Source organism: Lutra lutra, chromosome 4 (genome assembly GCF_902655055.1).
Source record: "Lutra lutra chromosome 4, mLutLut1.2, whole genome shotgun sequence".
Lineage (NCBI taxonomy): Eukaryota > Metazoa > Chordata > Mammalia > Carnivora > Mustelidae > Lutra > Lutra lutra.
This window is the reverse complement of record NC_062281.1, coordinates 71,020,483-71,039,431: the sequence shown is the minus strand read 5'-3', so window position 1 is coordinate 71,039,431 and position 18,949 is coordinate 71,020,483. Positions and strand designations below refer to the sequence as shown.

The 18,949-nt window shown below is 43.8% G+C and overlaps 1 long non-coding RNA gene across 1 annotated transcript; it reads right to left on the bottom strand.

Moving 5' to 3' along the window:
* Positions 1-4,001: 4,001 nt before the first annotated feature.
* On the bottom strand, positions 4,002-14,577 carry LOC125099233 (uncharacterized). Its single transcript, XR_007127061.1, has 3 exons — positions 14,074-14,577; positions 6,370-6,438; positions 4,002-4,222 (listed from the first exon to the last, which is right to left on the bottom strand). It is a non-coding gene; the product is annotated as an uncharacterized LOC125099233 (long non-coding RNA).
* Positions 14,578-18,949: the final 4,372 nt, after the last annotated feature.

Here is an 18,949-nt window from a genome sequence, read left to right as displayed (position 1 = left end):
CAAACTAGGAAAAGCACGCACCTTTGGAAACCAAAATTGTTGGCAAAGAACGTGGATATTGCACTATTCCTCTTACTTAAGCAGAAGCTTAATTTAATTTCATCCCTCCCTGTCTTCGCCATTTTAATCCTTCGAGAAAACACCTATGCCAACTCAGAGCGAAGCATATGCCTATTCAGCTCACTGTGACATGTAATAATCCCGACATTAGTCAATATGTTGGAAATAAAAATTCGATCATAAAAGACATTTCTGTTTCCAGATTATGTAGAAATGACTTCATTAAGTTTGCTTTCAAAAAGTATTTTCCCGGGGCGCCTGGATGGCTCAGTTGGTTAAGCAACTGCCTTCGGCTCAGGTCATGATCCCAGGACCCTGGGATCATGGGAACCCCACATTGTGCTCCCTGCTCGGTGGGGAGCCTGCTTCTCCCTCTCCCTCTGCTGCTCTGCCTGCTTGTGTCTCTCACTCTCTCTGTCAAATAAATAAATAAAATCTAAAAAAAATATTTAAAAAAAAAAGTATTTTCCCCCCAAAGCTGATGTCTTCTTAAATTGTGATGTTTAAGGTCTCTAATGAACACCTGTGTGGACTGAAACATCACAACTAATGGAACCTGGTTCTGTCGTTGTCATTTTGGTGATGAGAAATAAAAAAGACTGGGTAACTTCAGTGAATGCAGTCTTCTCAAAGCTCTTTGATTGAACATGTTCCTTAAGGGCCAAAGTGTCCTGGAGAATAAAAACGGCTGAAGCAATTTTCTTGAGTTGCCGGCCTTGTTCCAGAGCAAACATTTTCAGTGAAGCAAGGTGGGTCCGCAGAGGGGAGGTGCTCCTTCTCTGACTTTCCTTCCTCCCGCCTCTAGCTTTTCTGCATTTCTGATACTTGGGACCCCCCTGCATGTGTTCTTTGGGTCTCCACTTCCACCTATCAATAATTTCATGTCATCTAGTCAGTGAAGTTTTGCAGAGTCTGAGTTTCCTATAAAAGGAGGCTGACACCTACCCCATTTGGTTGTTAAGGTAGAAAATACATTTAATGCAGATAACACAGGTGCAGGTGTATTAACAAGTGCCCTACGAATGTTGGCCTTCCCTAACTCTCCCTTTTCCCCTCTTGCCCTGTCCATGCCAAAGGCCAACAAGTTGTTCTTATAGCCAGGACTCACTTTGGCTGTAACCCTTGGGGCCCCAGGGCTGAAGGCTAAATGGCATAGAGTTTAGTACCCCCAGAAGTACATTCTAGTATGTGGAATAAATTTCTATATATATATTTTTTTTATTTCAAGAGGTTTCACAAAGAATTATCTGACCTCTTCTGCTAATTAAGGGAAGGTTTTTATTTAAAATTGGGGGAAATTATAGAATGAAGTCAAATCCTACACCTGCTTCTGTGCCTTCTTACTTGGAAGCTTATGAAGACCTAGAAGTACCTGGATGGGACAGCAACCTTGCCAGCAGAGACCAATCAAAGGAGAGAACTAATATCTAGTTAATGAGGGCACAAAATTTAGGCTCTCCTGACTTGATCTCATTGAGCAGAATTTAGGACCCCAAGTTCATCCTGTGTTCTAGCTTTACTAAAGGCTGACATGGTCTAAGGCTTTGGAGTCTTTCATTTCCAGTTGTAAAAGGAGGAGGAAAAAGGGGGTGCCTGGATAGTGCAGTTGGTTAAATGTCTGAGTCTTGGTTTCGACTCAGGTCCTGATCTAATGGTCATGATCTCAGGTCATGAGATGAAGCCCCACTCTGGGCTCTGTGCTGAGTGAGGCATCTGCTTGAGATTCTCTCTCCCTCTCCCTCTGCCCCTGCTCCCTGCATTCTCATTCTCTTTCTCTAAGACAAATAAGTAAATCTCTTTTTAAAAAGTGGGGGTGACAAAAAGTGTAGAAGTGATTTCATGGGGTTAGAGTGGAAGGGTGTTAGGCGCCATGCCTGGAAATGGTGCTTCTCACTTGTGCCCATGTTCCTCAGACCAGAACATAGTCATAAGATCCCACTAAGCAGTAAGGAAAGCAGAAAAATGGAATCTAGCTCTGGCCCAGAAAGAAAATGGAATAGAATATGGCGAGGATATAGCAAACTCTGCAACACCAATATTTTATTACAAATAGTATTGTTTAGTATTTTTTTCATTGTAACGGGAATTCTGTTAGAACTTTAGCAACATTTAAGGAAATTAGAAGATTGAGAGCAAAACAAATTGTCCTTGGCCTTTAAGCTCCCATAGAATAATATCACCTGTCCTAATCTGAATCTTTCCACACATCCCACAAAACCATAGAGTCAAGGAGAGCAAAGGCTGCCACCCATAGCATTCTCTAGAAGCACCATATAGCCCCCCACTCCTGGGAGAAGTCTCTCTCCTTTGTCCCTTCTCCCTTTTCTGCCTTCTTGACCCCTTGGTCTTCTCAATCTTTCTGCTACCCACCTGCTCGTCATGCTTAGTCTCCAGCTCAGTTCTAGTTGATTTCCAATTGAGCCAGATGTTGGTACTGGGGAGATGGAGCTTGCTGTTTGCAACCCCCTCAGGAGCTCCCCAGGTGCAATTTAAAACCAGCACCCACACCAGAGGGCAGGGAGAAACTGAAGAAAGAGGCAGACCACTCCAGGTTGGTAGGTGGCAAGTTTAATAAACGAAGGGAACTTACATACGAGGCTTGTCATAGATGCCTGCAAGATGAATGGATCTCCGCACCTGCCTGCCAAATTATAAGTTTCTAAGGAGACCCTAAGTGGGCTCATTCATGAATACCACAAAGGTGTTTTCAACACCACATCACCATCTCAAGGCCATGTCCTTGGAGCAGCCTCTCAGAATGGGAAAGGCAAGTGAACCCACATTCCAAGGACAGGAAAGGGGGTGAGAGAGACTCCAGGTGGTGGGTCCAGCCCAGGAGTCAATTGGCAGTCATGTCCTTTCAATGACCTTGCTCAGTAGAGATAAGAAAAACACCATGTGTTCTATTCCCTGAGTTGCAGTACCTAAAGCTTCTGTGTTCCCTTCTGGCTCAGTGAGATGGGAGGATGTGAGGCAGGTGAGGGAGGAGAAGACAAGTCCCCCATCTCACTGAGAGTTTCTGCTCTGTCCAGCAGGTTGAGAGCTAGGAAGCAAAGCATTCCTTCAATGAATCACAATCTAAAGATGAAAAAGCCGTATCTCATAAACCCTATTATCTAACTTCAGGCCACTAGTTTTATTTCCTTTACATTATTCCCAAGCCTTTTGTAAACTCTTGTTAACTGTATACATTACTTGTGTGTACATGTGGGGGGGCATACATTGGAATACTATTAGTGTAAATTTGACATTACATATTACCATTAAGGCTGGACCTGCTCTTTGACCCAAGAGTTTCTAAAAAGTTATCCTACAGATTTCACCTATGTGCAAAGAAGTTTTTCATTGTTTTTTTATTGAAGCATTTCGGGAGTAAAATAAAGATAAGTAGCAACCCAAATGGCTACCAGTAGGAAAGTGGCTAAATAAATTAAGGTGTAACCATGCAGTGGGTCATTATGGAGCCATCAGAAAAAAATAGGGAATTCTGTGCTGGAGAATTTCCAAGAGAGCAAGGGAGATGGCCACTTGTAGAAGACTATGCAGTGTGTTACCATGTCTAGAGGGGAAAAGGGGGAGTCATGTCAGTATTTGTCTAAGAATATCTCTGAGAGGTTATGAAGAAATCAGTTACCCTGGTCCTCTCAGGGTAACTGAGCTGGGCTGGTAGGTCCCTGGGGACATAGACCAAGGAAAAGATTTTTTTAGACTTCTCTTCTAGAATCTGTTCAGGAAAATTCGAGTTGAAAGTAAAGAAACAACATGTTTTGATCTTACACCAGAAGTGTCACAACTCCTCATCAACTAGAACAGTCAAGGGCAGAAGCATGTCCTTGGATCCAGTGTGAGGAAGACATGGTGAGGGGAGTGCAGAAGTGTAGAAGCTTCCCCCACCCCCACATGCAGAGTCCCTTTCAGGTACCAGTGTACGTAAATCCAGGTTTCCTTTCTACTAAGGAAGGTGGTGTTTTCTTTCATGGACAACGAGATTCTGTTTTCACACAGTTTCTTCGGCTTGGCTGAAGCTCAGGAAAGTAAACAGCAAGAACAGGTGAACCGTAAAATTAAGCCTACATCATCGGGGTGTTAATGAAGGCCATTAAATCTGTCATTTGGGATCCAAATATTGGAGTAGGACTCTGACGATCCTGTAAAGTGGTACCTAAAGTAGAATAATCTGGAATCGTAATACAGCAAACAGCATGATGGAAACATTGGAAAAATGACTCAAGCTTTCCGATTGGTATTTACATTAGCACATCCCCATCCTTAATGACATAAAGGGAAATAGCACTACAGATGCTTCATGGACCAGGGCGCAGGGTATCTGGAGGAAAAGCAGATGGCCTATGTGGATCCGAGAGCATTTTAATATTCAGCAAATAAACCACGATTAAGTGGGCATGGCGGAGGCATCACCTGTGGAAAGTAGACATTTCTGATGCTTGTCCTCTACGCCCCTCAGGAATTCATGCAAGTGGGGCGGACTGCAGGCAGGAGCAGGGGGATGGGACACAGCTAAGAGGCCAGACAGGAGTGCGAGCTCACAGGGTGATGCAGACAGTGTCAGCATGGACCGGGACTGCCCAGCCCACGTCGTGTCCCAGCAGGTAGGGAAGACCCTCGCTCACACTCTCCCCGTCATTCATGGGGCTGGGTGTGGAAGGAGGCTGGGTGCTGGGAAAAACAAAAGCAGAGATGAAAGCTACACTGATCTATGTTAGAAACATCATGGAGACACGTGGAAAAAAGGAGACTGGGGACAAGGCAGAGAGAAGGAGAGGCAAGGTGGGTGAGAGCCTGGCGAGGCAGGAGGAGATGAGGGTGACTCTGTTCCTTTCAGAACCAATGATGTTGACAGGCGATGGCAGGAAATCTTGGCGAATTTGTGGCACAAGGCCCTTGCCCTCCTCCTCCGCAGCCTCATAAAAAAATAAAAAGGAAAACTCCGACTAAAGATATGTATGACTCTGCAGTGCTTTACAGAGTGAGATTTACAGTTTTTTCTCTGTGTGATGCCACGCGGACAAGTATTTTGAGTTGGAAGCAAGAAAGCTTGGTGTTTGGGGGGTTTGGATTATTAAAATCGGGACCATGAGCCCAGCACATCTCTTTGGTATATTTGATGCTTGAGGACAAAGACACCAGTGCCTGCTTACTAATTGTGGTCAGAAGCCTTCGAGACCTTTGGGTTGCTGGGCTTTTGTTACCTATTTTATGAAGGAGGCCACATGGACATCACCTTCCATAGTGGAGTCAAGTCCTACTCAGGGAGTGATGTTGGAAAGTGAGTGCAGAAAGCAAAAGCGAAGAATAGACAAAATTTCCATTAAAAAAAAAAAAACATTTAAAAAAATATACTGTGATTCGGCGCTCAGGAACAGTCCTCCTCCGCTGCCCACTCAGGACCCGCTCGGTTGGGGTTTTTCAGTCCTGAGTGCACAGCACAGGTCCTTGTCAGCCACCAAGTGGTGCCAACCACCCCCAAGCCATGGCGTAGAACAAAATACAGTCTCCGCCTTCAGGAGAATTATGTTCTAGCTGTGGAGGCAGAAAATACTTCAATGAGCGAGCAAATCAAATTGCATCCGGTAGTTCTATATGCTGTGGAGACAAAGCAGGCAAAGGGTAGAGGCAGCACCAAGACAAGAGTTATAATTTTCTGGAGAGCCATTGAGGAAGTCCTCACTGAGAAGGGGGTTGAAAGAAAGACTGGGTAGAAGGCAGGGATAGAAGATGGCAGCTCTCTAGGGAAGGGTATTTCAGACAAAGCAGCTGTGCGTACAAAGGCCAGGTCAGGGAGCATGCTTAGCAGGCTCGAGACACAGGGAGAAGGCCAGCAGTGCTGGTGGCTGGCAGGGGGCAAGGAAGGGCAGGGCTGGTGACTATGAGCTGGGACCCAGATCCCTGAGACCCAGGATGTCAGTGCAAAAGATTGGCTCTTACTCTGAGTGAGTTAGGAGGAGGCTGGAAAGTTCTGAACAGAAGAGTAACATGAGGGGAACCAGATTTCTAAAGATTCACTCCAGTTCCTTTGTGGAATAAGGAGCAGTGGCAGGGGAGGAAAGTGTTGCAATACTCCAGGTGAGAGATGGAGGTGGACTGGACCACAGCAGTGTTGGCCACACTGGTGGCAAGTGGCTGGACTCCGTGGTCACAAGTCAGAGGAGCTAGCTGACAGAGGACTTCACAGTGGAAGGATCAAGTTGTCACCCCTGGACCTACTGATTGGTCTTACGCCATGAGAAGTAGGAAAACCATCACAGGACATTGTGTCCTTCCTGGAGTGATTCAGGAGGCTGTACTTACCAAGTACTAGTACACGTATTTCTGTCAAGAACTTGATCTTGCTTCTGATCAAATGTGCACAGCTAACATCTGGTTTACAGGAAATGTAGGTGACAAAAAGACAAAATCAGAAAGGGGGACAGTCTAGGGGACAACTGACACAATTTCTCCAATGAGATGGTGGAATTTTTTTAATTAAAAATTAAAGGATGGGGACTGGTTCATGAAGGTTTTCTGTGTCCAGCCCTGTGTTTGTAGTCAGCATTGACCCCACCTTCTGGAATCCATTTCCCCTGAGTTCCCCTCCCCTCCCCATACCTCCCCTCTGTTAGCCTTCCTTACTCCTTGCCCCAGGTTCCTACTCTTTCAATTCATTTTCTATTTTTAGTTATTTTCCTTCAAAATCATGCTATGAGTTTATAGAAGAGATTTTTCACTAGACATTTCTAAGAATCTCAATTCTAATTTTCTACCACTCCTGCTATATAACTGTCTATTGCTGGTAGGGGTTTAGACAATAGGTCTGAATTCTGAATTCTGAATATGTCTGAATATATCTAAATTCTATTTAAACATGTCTTTCCTCTGAGAGAAGATTTGTGGAGATTTTCCGTCCTCTAGTTTTCTCAGAGATGGTTTCCATGGGTATTTTTTCCATTCACTACACAGATTGGTCTGTGACTAGTTGGCTTGATCTGCCATAACAAAAATGCCAGAGATTGGACTATTTAAACAGCAGAACCGAAATCTATTTTCTCACAGTTCTGGAGGTTGGAAGTCTGAAATCAGGATATCACCAGGGTCAGATTCTAGCGAGAGCTCTCTTCCTGGCTTACAGACCCTGCTTCTCGCTATGTACTCACAGGGCAGAGAGAAAGAGAACAAACTTTCTGATATCTCTTCTGTAAAGGTATCAGTTCCATCATGAAGGCCTTATCCTCATGATCTCATCTAAATCTAATTACTTCCCAAAGCTCCATCTTCCAAATGCCACTACACTGGGGGCTAGGGCTTCAACAAATGAATTTTGAGTAGACACAATTCAGGATGAGCACTCTCTTTGATTTTCAGTAAAAATTCAAAAGGTGCTTAAGAAACTATCACTGCATCATGATCCCAGCACCTGAAATCTGAGAGAATTTTCTGCTGGGTTGTGTGTGGGTATAAGAAAAAAAAAAAAAAAGTCAAAGATGAATCTACAAGGTTCAGTCTGAGCAAAGAAAGACGGAAGTTTCCATTTACTGAGGTGGAAGGAAAACCGGGACTCCGATTTTTATTTGTTGAGTTTGAGATGCTTATGAGGCATCCATGAACAGATGTAGAATAAGCAGGTAGACAATGAGTCTGAAGGTCAGGAAGATCCAGGCCAGGATATAAATTTTAAGGTAGCCATGCTGTGTTTAGAGCCCTGAGACTAGAGAATACCAAGTAGGTTAACGCAGAGAGAGGAGAGAAGAGGTCCCAACATTGGACTCTGGCCAATCCAATGCTTAACAGTCAGAGTGGTGAGGATTAATCAACTAAGATTAAGAAGCCACAGCTAGTAAGGTCCGGAGGGGATCAAAAGAGCATGTCTTCCTGGTGCCAAGGCAAGTCAGCGTTTCCCTAACGAGAGAAGAATCCAGCTCCAGGGCTCAGGCAGTGGTCACAGTCCTGAATATGGAAAACTTAAGTTGAGTCCACAAGATGCCTTTCTTATTCCTCTTAGACTTTATATGCTCCAATGTCTTCATTCAGGAACTGTTGACATTCTAAGCTTTGAGTTAGGCACAGGACTACAAAGTAAATAACTACAGTGTTTCCCCCTCAGGAGCTGCTCACATTCCAATGGAGGAAAAAGGTAATACAGTAATAATCTCCATGGAAGGCTAGAAGACCCTGCAGAAGTCACGGTCTATATAGAACCAAGTGTGGATGAAGGTCAAGATAGATTAGGTGCCCTGGCAGAAAGAGTGTGGTGAAATGGAGGATTTGGGCTGCAAAATGTCCTACTCCAACTGTGTGGCTTTGGGCAGGTTACAATCTCTGAGCATCTGCTTCCTCATTTGCAAAATGTGCATAATAGCAATAATAATAATTTATACTACAGGATGGATGTGCTAATGAAATGAGATGTTTATCAACTGCCCAGTCCAGGGACTTTGCAGGCTCTCAGCAAATGTCAATTTCCTCCCCATGCTTTTACCCTTGTACGTTTGAGCTCTTTAATCACAGATAGGAAGCAAATGTCTTCAGGTTAGATAGGAAAATGAAGATAACAGAGGCTCAATTGCAAGCTAAAGGTCATACCTTTATAAATTGTTGAAGATTTAGGATTATGGGAAAGCTTCCACAAAATAAGTCGCCTATAGTCTTCGCAAATTCAAGGTCATGAAAGACAGAGACGAAGGAATATACTGAAGGACACTAAGAAAACATAACCACTTAAATACATTATGTGATTCTGGGCAAGACAAATGGAAACATTTTAGTAAGTTGTGTTGATGCTGATAATTATACAATATTATATAAGAGAACATCCTTGTTACTAGGAAATATACATTGAAGAATTTAGGGGTAAAAGACAGCACCTGTAATTTAATCTTTTGTAGTTCAAAAAAAGAATGTGTGCATGTGTGTATAGAGCAGAGAAAGAGAATGATAACGCAAGTGTGGAAAATATTAGCAATTGGGCAATCTCAGTGAAGGATATATGGGGATTCCTTGTATAATAACTGCAATTCTTCTATAAGACTAAAATTATTTCAAAACAAAAAAAGGTTTTAAAAAGAAAGCTTCCGTTATGAAAGGCAAAGTCAATGACTTCTATGTCATAATGATTTGGGAAATCCTATAGAGGAAAAAAAATCAAAATTAGCAGCCAGACTTTGGAGTGGAAATATTAAAATGGCCCCAGCCAGAGACCTGGCAAGGTTCAAAGAATTCTGGAAGCCCTAATTAGAAGTGATGGGAACTGAACTAGTAGTATCTTGACACAGGTTCATTAGTGCAGCAATGGTCCTTTCTTTAACATACAGTTCAACACAAGGGCATCATTGTGTGGTTTCCAAGAGGCCCTGGAGGCACCACAGCTTTTGTCAGAACTTTCTGTTTGAAAGCAAAGAAAAGGTAAAAGCTTAATTGTAGTACCAGAGCAGCAAATCCACACACATTTGATTCTACCTGCAAACGGCTGGTTGGGATAATGCCTTCCAGAAAATTATATACTGTGATTACTCTGCCACTTCTTGGAAGCCTTTTATTCACATAAAGGAGAAGTCTGTAAACCCTACCCATGCTATTTTAATTGCAACATTTCAAAAATCTAAATGATTCAGCCCGCCTTAATTTAACATGTGCATTCAATTCTCTATTTCTGGGAAAGAATCGTGACATAGAACATGGAAAATGTACATATGTGCAAAAAGCAAAAGAGGAAGTAATAATCCTAATATATTATATAAAAATTTAATTATATATATTTATGTATAAATATATTATATAAAATGAATAAGCTATAATAAGGCCTTGGGGATCAATTAGTTACCAGAATTAATAAGAGCAGGTACAAATTCACCTACAAAAATCAGTGGAATGTAGTACTCCAGGCCCCACATCCCCACCAAAAAAAAAAAGAAAACCTGTTAAAATTTTTAAAAGACATGCTATTCTGATAAGTCCAAGGGATGTGTGTTGAAAACTTTCCATTTAAGAAAGTAAATGAATAAATCCCATTGAGAAGTAGTAATAGAAAACAGATTAACTAAGAAAAATCTTCATGAGAAATGTATATGGAACTACTTAACTGAATTAAGAGATATAAAAGATACATTGTATATTGCTATATGGGAAAAGCTAAACCTAAAGATGCCCATTTTCCCCAAATTAATTTATAAGCTTATTGTATTCCAACTAAAACCCATGTTGGATGTGGGAGGGTTTTGAGGACCCAACAAAATACTCCTCTATTTAATCTTAATATATAAATAGGAAAAGATATCACGCACACCTGAAACTAATATTATGCTGTATGTTAACTGGAATTTAAATTAAAACTTAAAAAAAAAAAAAGAGGTCAAAACAAATTCTTTAAAAGCCAGTAACAGAAAATTGGCCTATTTTACAAAGACCTTATAATATAACTAGTATGACTGGCATAAGCAGAAATTAAGGAAACAAAATAATACAAAATGGATAACAGTGTTTATAAAAATGTGGTATATTTGATTATAGACAGCATCGTCCACAAGGGGGAAGAGATACTTACTTGATAATGCTGCCAGAAAAACCATTTGTAAATATGGAACAAAAAATTACCTGGTAAACTCGGGCCACACTCCAAAATGAACTTCCGTGGGTTTACAGAGTCAAAAAGAATCATACCACAGAAAAATCAGGAAAAAAATAGAAAATAGAAATAAGAAGATGGAAGAACTTTCTAGGCTTAAAGAAAAAGATTAATGAACGTCTAAAGAAAAAAAAAAATCTAGGTCTGGACCAAGATGGCAGTGTAAGAGTCTCCTGAATTTCCCTCCTCCCATGGACCCCTTGAATATCACAACTGTACACAGAGCAGTTCTCTCTGAGGGAAATCCTGAGACTCGCAGAGGGATTCGGATACATCAGGGAACTGAGAAAATATCAGCATCAAGGCGAGTAGGAAAGCCCGAGGCAGGCTCTTGCCACAGACCCCCGACGCAGTGTTCTGCAGTTGGGAAGGAATAACCCTTCTCCCAGCATCTCCCTGAGGAGGCAGAGGTTTAGATAACACATCTGATACCCCAACTCCTCAGGATGGCTCCCAAGGATGGGCCCCCAAATCACCTATCTCAGAAAACCACCAGGGCTTATACCAGCGAGTCCGACAAGACTACGGCAAACAAAGAAGCCCATGTTAAAGGGCAGATGTACACTCCCTCAGCTCGGCTGACCCCCAGGGCTCTCCGTGCAGAGGGAGCCGATGAAAATGCAAATTATCCAGTGTTTTCCTGGAAGGAATTTAACTGCCTACTTTATACAAGCTGCTGCCTGAGGCTCCTGCTTCTAATTAACAGCCAAGTGGGCGCTGAAAGCAGTCTGTCCCAGACCCAGAAGAGCCAGGAGGCATGTCCTCCACCTCCCTCTGGCTCACTCCAACAATAAAACCAGGTTGACAGTATCTCCTAGATGGAGTTGGTCCACACATTTAGTGCCCCAACATTGACAGCCGTCCACTGAGGTAAGGGCCCCTAAGTCACCTACCTCTCGTAGCCTACGGGGCTTGAATTCACCAGTCCCAAAAGGCTAAATGAAACAAAGAAGCAGTTTTCAAACAGGGGCAGGAGGATGTCTCAAGTCTCTACACTTGGCCTCAGGACAGAGGGCGGGAAGGAAAATGCCCATCTCCCAGGTTCTGCCTGGAAAGGACTTAGCGACCTACGTTCCCAGTGTAGTCTGACGGTCACGTCGCTAATCAGCCTGCATCTAGTTGGTAACAGCCATTCTCCGCTTTGGTATGCTGACAGTCTTGGCACACCCTCGACTTCTGGGAGCCACTAAGAAAAAGGGACAGAGGCCCGCATGATCATACGGGCTTGAGAGTAGACCAGGAGCTCAGATGATGTCTACTGACTTCCAGAAGCCATCTCAGAAGCCAGGGAAGGGTGTCACTGAACACTGGCGACATTGTATGTCAGACACCACGGTATCTTGGGAAGATGTGGATTTTAAAAATAGGGCCAGTGTCCACTCCCTGAGGTGTCAGGGGCATCCAGGAGGTCCCTCTGGGTGACCTTGGCTGTGCCAGGCACTGACCAACAGCCAGAGTCTCTGTTTTATCAGAGAAAGTGAGGAAGTTGTCAGCATAAAAACCGTAGTCTTTGTGAAAGAGGCACGCCCTTCCATTTCTACCTCCTAGCAATGGTGGCAGGCAAGCCCGTCATACAGTTGATCCAACAGAGATTGCTCTCTGTCCTTATCTGACAAATTCTATTGGGTCTTGGGTCTCTGAATGAGGAGTAGTAAACAGACAGATCTGACTCTCCAACAAGGGTTCCAATATCCAAGCACCAAATGCGGGCTGAGATCAGATGTTGGGGGACTTGGTGGTCTATGGATACTTCAGCTTTCGTGGATAAGCAAGGGGGCAAGGAGTGGGGTATCATGCGCTCTGGGGATAACATCTACCATTTCTCTGAAGATGCCATCTGAATCCCACAACCGTAAGGGAAGGAAATAGGAAAAGAAATCTAAGTAAGAACTTCCTAGGGGCATGTGGAGACTGAATGAGGCACAGAAGGCACAGGTAGCGTATGAACCACATTTTCTAAGTTTCTGTATTGACGCTTTGACATTGGGGCTTTCCTGACAGGGAAAGGGCTGCCCCTATCAGGGCTAGCTAATTCCTAGAGCTCCCAACCTCTCCTTACTTCCCACCTACTTTATCAGGCTCTTACACATCAGGACCCTGCTCTCCATCCTAATCACCAGGGACAGCCGTTATAGAATGAGGGGTGGCCCCTACACCCTGAGTCTGCTGAAATTATGCAAACCAGCCAGTGGTAAACTGGCTTAGCCTTTTTACCCTGATTTGCACAGTGTTCCTTCCCACAAAGGCTGCAATAAATTTTCCTTCCCCTAGGTCCCTTGCTATCTCTGCCTGACCAAGGTGTGTGACCCTGCATGGCATGACATCCCTCTTCCTCTTAAAAACTACAAGAAATAAACCGTCTTTTCAATGCCAATTTTCTTCTGTTGTTCTTGCCATACTAGAACAAAAAATCAAATTTACATTTTAAGACAGTAGCTGATGGGCTGATTGTCAGCCTCGAGGCTAACAAATTTTAAGTTATATTTCAATGCTTTGAAAAGGCCACTGTTTCTAACTGGCCTGACATGAGGACAAAGACAAGTTCACAAATGCAGAATTGAATGGATCCCTGCCCAGTGCTTCCAGTGCCTTGTGGGTTGGCTCTGGAAGGATCTGTGTCTTGGACAGGGCACGTGGGTATAAACCCATTACCTGGCCAGACCAAAGGACTACCAAACACACACGGAATCATAAGTTAAATGCAATGGTTATTTTAAGTCACTGCAATGGGAAAAGCTAACTGAGATACTGCCAGGCACCCCTGAGGTTAGCACTCCCTCCACCTGGAGATGGTGGGTTCCACTCAAACCTGCACACCCTTTCCTGCCCTAGAGACCTGGGTGAACACCATGGAGACCACAGATTTGTGCAAACAGGGCCACTGATGGCTGGGGGTGCATATGAAGGTATACTTGGGTAGGCTCAGGGAAGCAGCCGTGTCCAACCCTAGGAGGATCCTGCCTCACCAGGCCACCACTCTGCACCTCAGACTAGGAAGACTAGTCCTTCAACTTTCCTTCTCCAGGCACACAGGGAAGGACTAAAATACAGTCATCGTGGCACTGCTATTTAAAGCTATTTAAAGATTTATGGGGACGCCTGGGTGGCTTCATCGGTTGGTTATCTGACTCTCATTTTTTTGTTCAGATCGTGATCTCAGGGTTCTGGGATGGAGCCCTGGAGGGCTCCATGTTCAGCTCGGCTGGAAGTTTTTTCAGATTCTCTCTCTCCCTCTCCCTCTGCCCCTCTCCTGGCTTGTGCCTTCCCCCACCCTCCCCCCAAGTAAATAAATAAAATCTAAAAATAAAATAAAATAAAATAAAGCTTTATTGGAGATCATAGCCTATACACAAGACCAAAATGAGGCCTCTTATCATTTCCCCCTAAATTTAACTTACCCAGTGGATGCTGGGGCCTTCACCACACATGGGCACATTCTGCTCAGGTTCATTGACCACAGCTAGCTGACACGCACACAGCTTGAGGCCAAGGCTGGGGCTGGAGCCCGAGCTTATACATCACACCGTGAACCACAAAACGAGGTAGCCCACCCCAACGACCCAGAAACATAAGGGGACTGGGAGAGAAAAGAAAAACACCTAAATATCAAACCCTCTCTGGGGGAGAGACCAGAGGCAGAAGAGACGAAGTAGGAAATGCAGCGTGGCTGGTGGCCCAGAGTAATTGCTACACAGGAGGCCTCTAAAGTGGTCTGCAACCTGGGCATTGAGAAAAAAGTGGTTTAAGTATCAGCCAGTGTGGCTTTATAGTAAAGATCCTCCATGCCCCAGTTGGGCAAATGCCGCTTCTACAGATGGGGTATCTCAGTCAGTAAAGTCTTGGCACTGGATCTCACCAATGAGGCATGCCCCCACCAAAACACCGTCCAGTAAACGATAATCTCCTCCTGGACTTGGGATGCTTATCTGGGACGCTCCTGACTGGTGGAGTTGGCTCACACTTCAGGCTCTCTTCACTGCAGTCCCTCACTCCATGTTCCATCTTCCAATTACCCCATTGCTCTCACCCTTTTTGCTTAGTGCTCTCTGACTCCCTCTGTGTACTCTGGCTTGCATTTGCCCCACTGCCCCACTTTGGACCACATTAAACAGGATTCCTGCCCTGTCTGAACCCTCGACCCACCCCCTACATTGGCCAATCCTAGCCGCCAAGACTAGGTCCCGACTGCGTCATCCAGTCCTCCCAAAGGGCAAGGACCCAGCCAACTAGGATGGCCACATACCCAGCAATAAAAAAACATGTTTTTGACCCAGTTAACAAAAGCAAGACACAACTTATATTTGCAAATACGTGACACTACACTAAGGGGAAGTGACAGTTTCCAAGTCAATGTAATTCTATTATCACGGTTACATTATTATTGTTCTAAAATCTATTCTTAGTTCAAACTTTGCTTTATGTGACTTTTACCCTCAACATTGGGGCCAATCATTGTTGTTAATTATACCAAAATACTTGTATATATTATTTATTAGCTACTTTGTTTCTGGATCAAGACTAGTAAAGAGGAACCAAGTCATTTAGATTCTTCTGACTAGAGAAGAAAAAATGTAATGATCATTTTCACATCAATTTATTTTATAAAAGTGAAAGAGAAAGAAAGGACAGTAATTGCCATTCTAACTGCACAGATTGAAAACTTTTATTGTCTTATTCAACTTTATAAAAATGGATGAAATTAATTTTTTTTTTTTTTAGAGTACCGAAGAATGTAAAAGAAAAAGGAAAGCATCTACTCTGGGCTGAAAAACCTGAAGGGTAATTTTACAGGATAGGAAGTGCTCAGAGAATGAGCAGAAATTTTCATGACTGTATGAAAAGTGTACGATTTGCCCAAGATTACAGGAATGAAAGCAATGGGACTGAGCCCTTGGCCTCTGACGCTGGGACTCTTGCCACCCTCATCCCACTGGGAAACTGGTTGGAAGATATAGATAAGCCAGAGAAGAAGAAATTGTGGCTTTTAATTTACCAATAGTTCAAGGTAGTCCAGGAATAATGTTGCTGAACTAAAAGAAATGCTGTTTAAATGTCATTAATGGAAATATGGCATCTACCCAATGCCTACCAGGATAATGGAAGTACTCTCCCATTCTGAGAGTCTCTAATTCTCTCAAACTTTGAGCCTCTCCCTGAAAAGTTTCCAGGATGAATTAACTTAAATACTGAACTATAGCAAAAGATATTAGGTGGTATTTTAAGTTTCTACAGACTAACTCTTAATTAGGTTTATGAGAAATTATGATAAGTGTCAGAGAATTGGGAGCCTAAAATATGCTAAATTTATGCAATAATGAACAATTTCAATAGAAAAACTAATGATCAGGGATTTTTTCCTTAAATCCAAAAGAGAAATTAAGATAAGATTTAGAGTACATCATGTTGAGAAACTTTCATCTATGGGGGGAAAAATCCAACATCAATGTCTGTTTAAAGTGCTTCTCCTACATGGACCTTGCTCGTAGTACATGTTCAAGGACTACCTCTTGATTGATTTGGTGCCTTCAGCAGTCTCCCCAGAAGCATCTCTATGCGAAGCTCTGGTTCTTTACCCATCGGGGGAGAAAAACAAAACAAACAAACTCCTCTAGCCTTAAAGTTGCTCAGTTTAGGTAGAAAGGGAATAGGGCTTGGGAATTGTGTATATAGACCACAGATTTATGTACATGAAATTACCTGGCCCTTAAAAGATACTTAAAATTGTTCCCTTTCTTTTTATTAGGTCTTTTCAGGACCTTCTCATAGATCAGAAAATAAAATATCTAGTATTAGGTATAAGCTTATGTTTACACAACCGTTAGTTTTTTTAACTGACATATAATTGACAGACACAACATAACAATTCAATAAACCGTTAGTATTTAAATAAATACAATGACTGTGCTATGAAACGTTCTTTCGGTTCCTGGCAACCTCCTAAAATCTACTCTTCTATATGGCTGAATGTAAACCCGGGTGGTTAAACCTCAGGTTAGCTTGTTCTCTTCTGACATCTAGTGTTTCTGATTCATTATTGCAAAATATGTCTGTTCATTTTTAACTACTACTAAAATTAAAATGCTACATGGAATGAAAACTTCATTCATTTTAGAAGGAAATTTGTTAAGTGGGGTAAAACTACAAGATAAACAATGACAAAGCTTCTGTTTCTAAGGAGCAAAAGACTCCTCTCTTAGCTCGTGTTTTCTCGCTAGTCTGACAGGTTAAGACAGAAACCCAGCCTGGTCCCAGGGCTGTCCATGACTGCAGAGAAGGCAGGGGAAAAGAGAGAGGGGCACCGTTTGCCATATACTGGGCTCAAATACTTTAGTGGGAGTTATCATTGTGTTCTGAGAAGCCACAGGACCATGCTAACCTCAGAAATGCACCCTGATGAAGTACAAGCACTTGCGTTCTCTGCAGTGTGAGATGAAGACAGCCCAGCATCCCTTCAGAGAATGTCTTGTGTCAGGCCACGAGTTACAGAAACTTGCGAGCGCTCAAAAAATATCCGGCTGAATAGAAATGAGTGATGGCCTGTTCTTTTGAGGCCAGCATTCCCATTCCATTTGAAATGTTTCACATGGGTCAGAGGATGGGAAATGCCGGAGGTAAAGACTTTGGGAGTTGTTCCCTCAAAACCCTTAGACGCTGACGTCAGCTGTGTCAGGAGAAGGATCCTCATTAGCCATCTCTAATGCACAGAAAGAAAGCCAAATCCTTCCTCCTTTAGTTCTTTCTTCCTCTTTGTTCTCCCCATCCACATGTTCCCTTGCTCACCCTTTGTCTTTCAGCCTCTGCTTCTCTCCTGCCAACAGAGAAGGCTTGATACTCAGTGTGGCCCACAGAACAGTGGCGTCAGCATCACCTGGGAGCTGGTCAGAAGTGCCGATCCTCAGGCCCAACCCCTGACCTGCTGACTCAGAATCTGCATTTTAACGAGATCCCCAGGTGATCCCCCATGCACATAGGCTTGAAAAGCACTGCTCTAAACTAGAAGCAGTAGCAAAGAAGGTCCGGCCAACACACCAGCTCTCACAACAGGGCTAGATGACTGCAGCCACGATCTGGCTCAATGCAAGGGTCCTGGGTCCATGAGAGGGGTCTTCCATGAGCCTGGTATGGAGTGTAGCATCTATACTTCAGATCCTACTGCTTCTTTAGTGTCTCTTTGTGCAGTATCACCACTGGGACTCTTGGGAGCTAGGGCAGTATCACCCTTAGATACAGGCAAGCCAAGCCCCTGCTCCAGACTTTGCCTGGTAGGGCTCCCACTTTGGAGTACCTTCCTCAAAGTTGTCCAAGCCCCTTTTCAGTGCCTGGGACTGACAGGTCAGGGCAAAGTGCTGTCTGGGCTATGGACCCCACACCTGGACCTGGTCTTGTGTAGGTCCTGGTCTTGGGAAGCACATGTCCCAACTTCTCCTAAGTGCCTCCACAGTGGTGATGAGCCAGGCATGGCCAAGTCATGGGGTTAGGGCCCTCTGAGGCTAGACAGACCTGCTTGGGCCCTTACTCCTATTTCTCCCCTTCAAAGTCCTGTCCAACACTACTGCATCTGTGGGTCAACAAGATGTCCTGCCTCTATAGCCTATGTGATTGCACCAGGTCCTGTGGCCAGACTCCAGTTCTAGGAGGGTATTTCTGTAAGCACAGTATTTCTTCCACAGGATTGCAGATTGGGTGACCAGAATGGTGTTGACATACCGATTTTAAGGCACTCTCATGATGGGCACGGGACAAGATCAAGGATGTGGGTTACTGGAGATCCAAGGCCAACCCTTGGGCTAGAGCTGCATGTGCGGGCCTGTGTATTGGCCGTTATGCATCCAACTTCCAACTACAGTGTCACTTCTGGTCTATAGAATGCAAAAGTAGTGAGGTGGCAACACCCATCTTTTAGCCTTCAGGCCTCCAGTCACCAGCACCTGAGGTGGTCACTCCACTCTTACCAGTGGCTGCACATGATGGTCGGCCAGCCCTCCAGGGGCAGCTGGCTATCTCCTCCTATGGCTTCCCTGTAGCTTAGTAACATCAACATGCATCTTTAATCCATCCTCTCTTGCCTCCATTGACGGAGCAACAGCAAGCTGCCCTGGGTCAGCCTGAAGTCAAGATAGACAAGAAAGGGACACTTGTCACCAGGATGGGACTGCTGGTGCCATAGGAAAAGCAGGAGTACTGCCAACTTTGAAAGCAATTCCATTCTTGGAATAACGTGTCTAGTGTAAAGACATAAAAAAAATTATATACATGGTTGGAAAAATGGAAAAC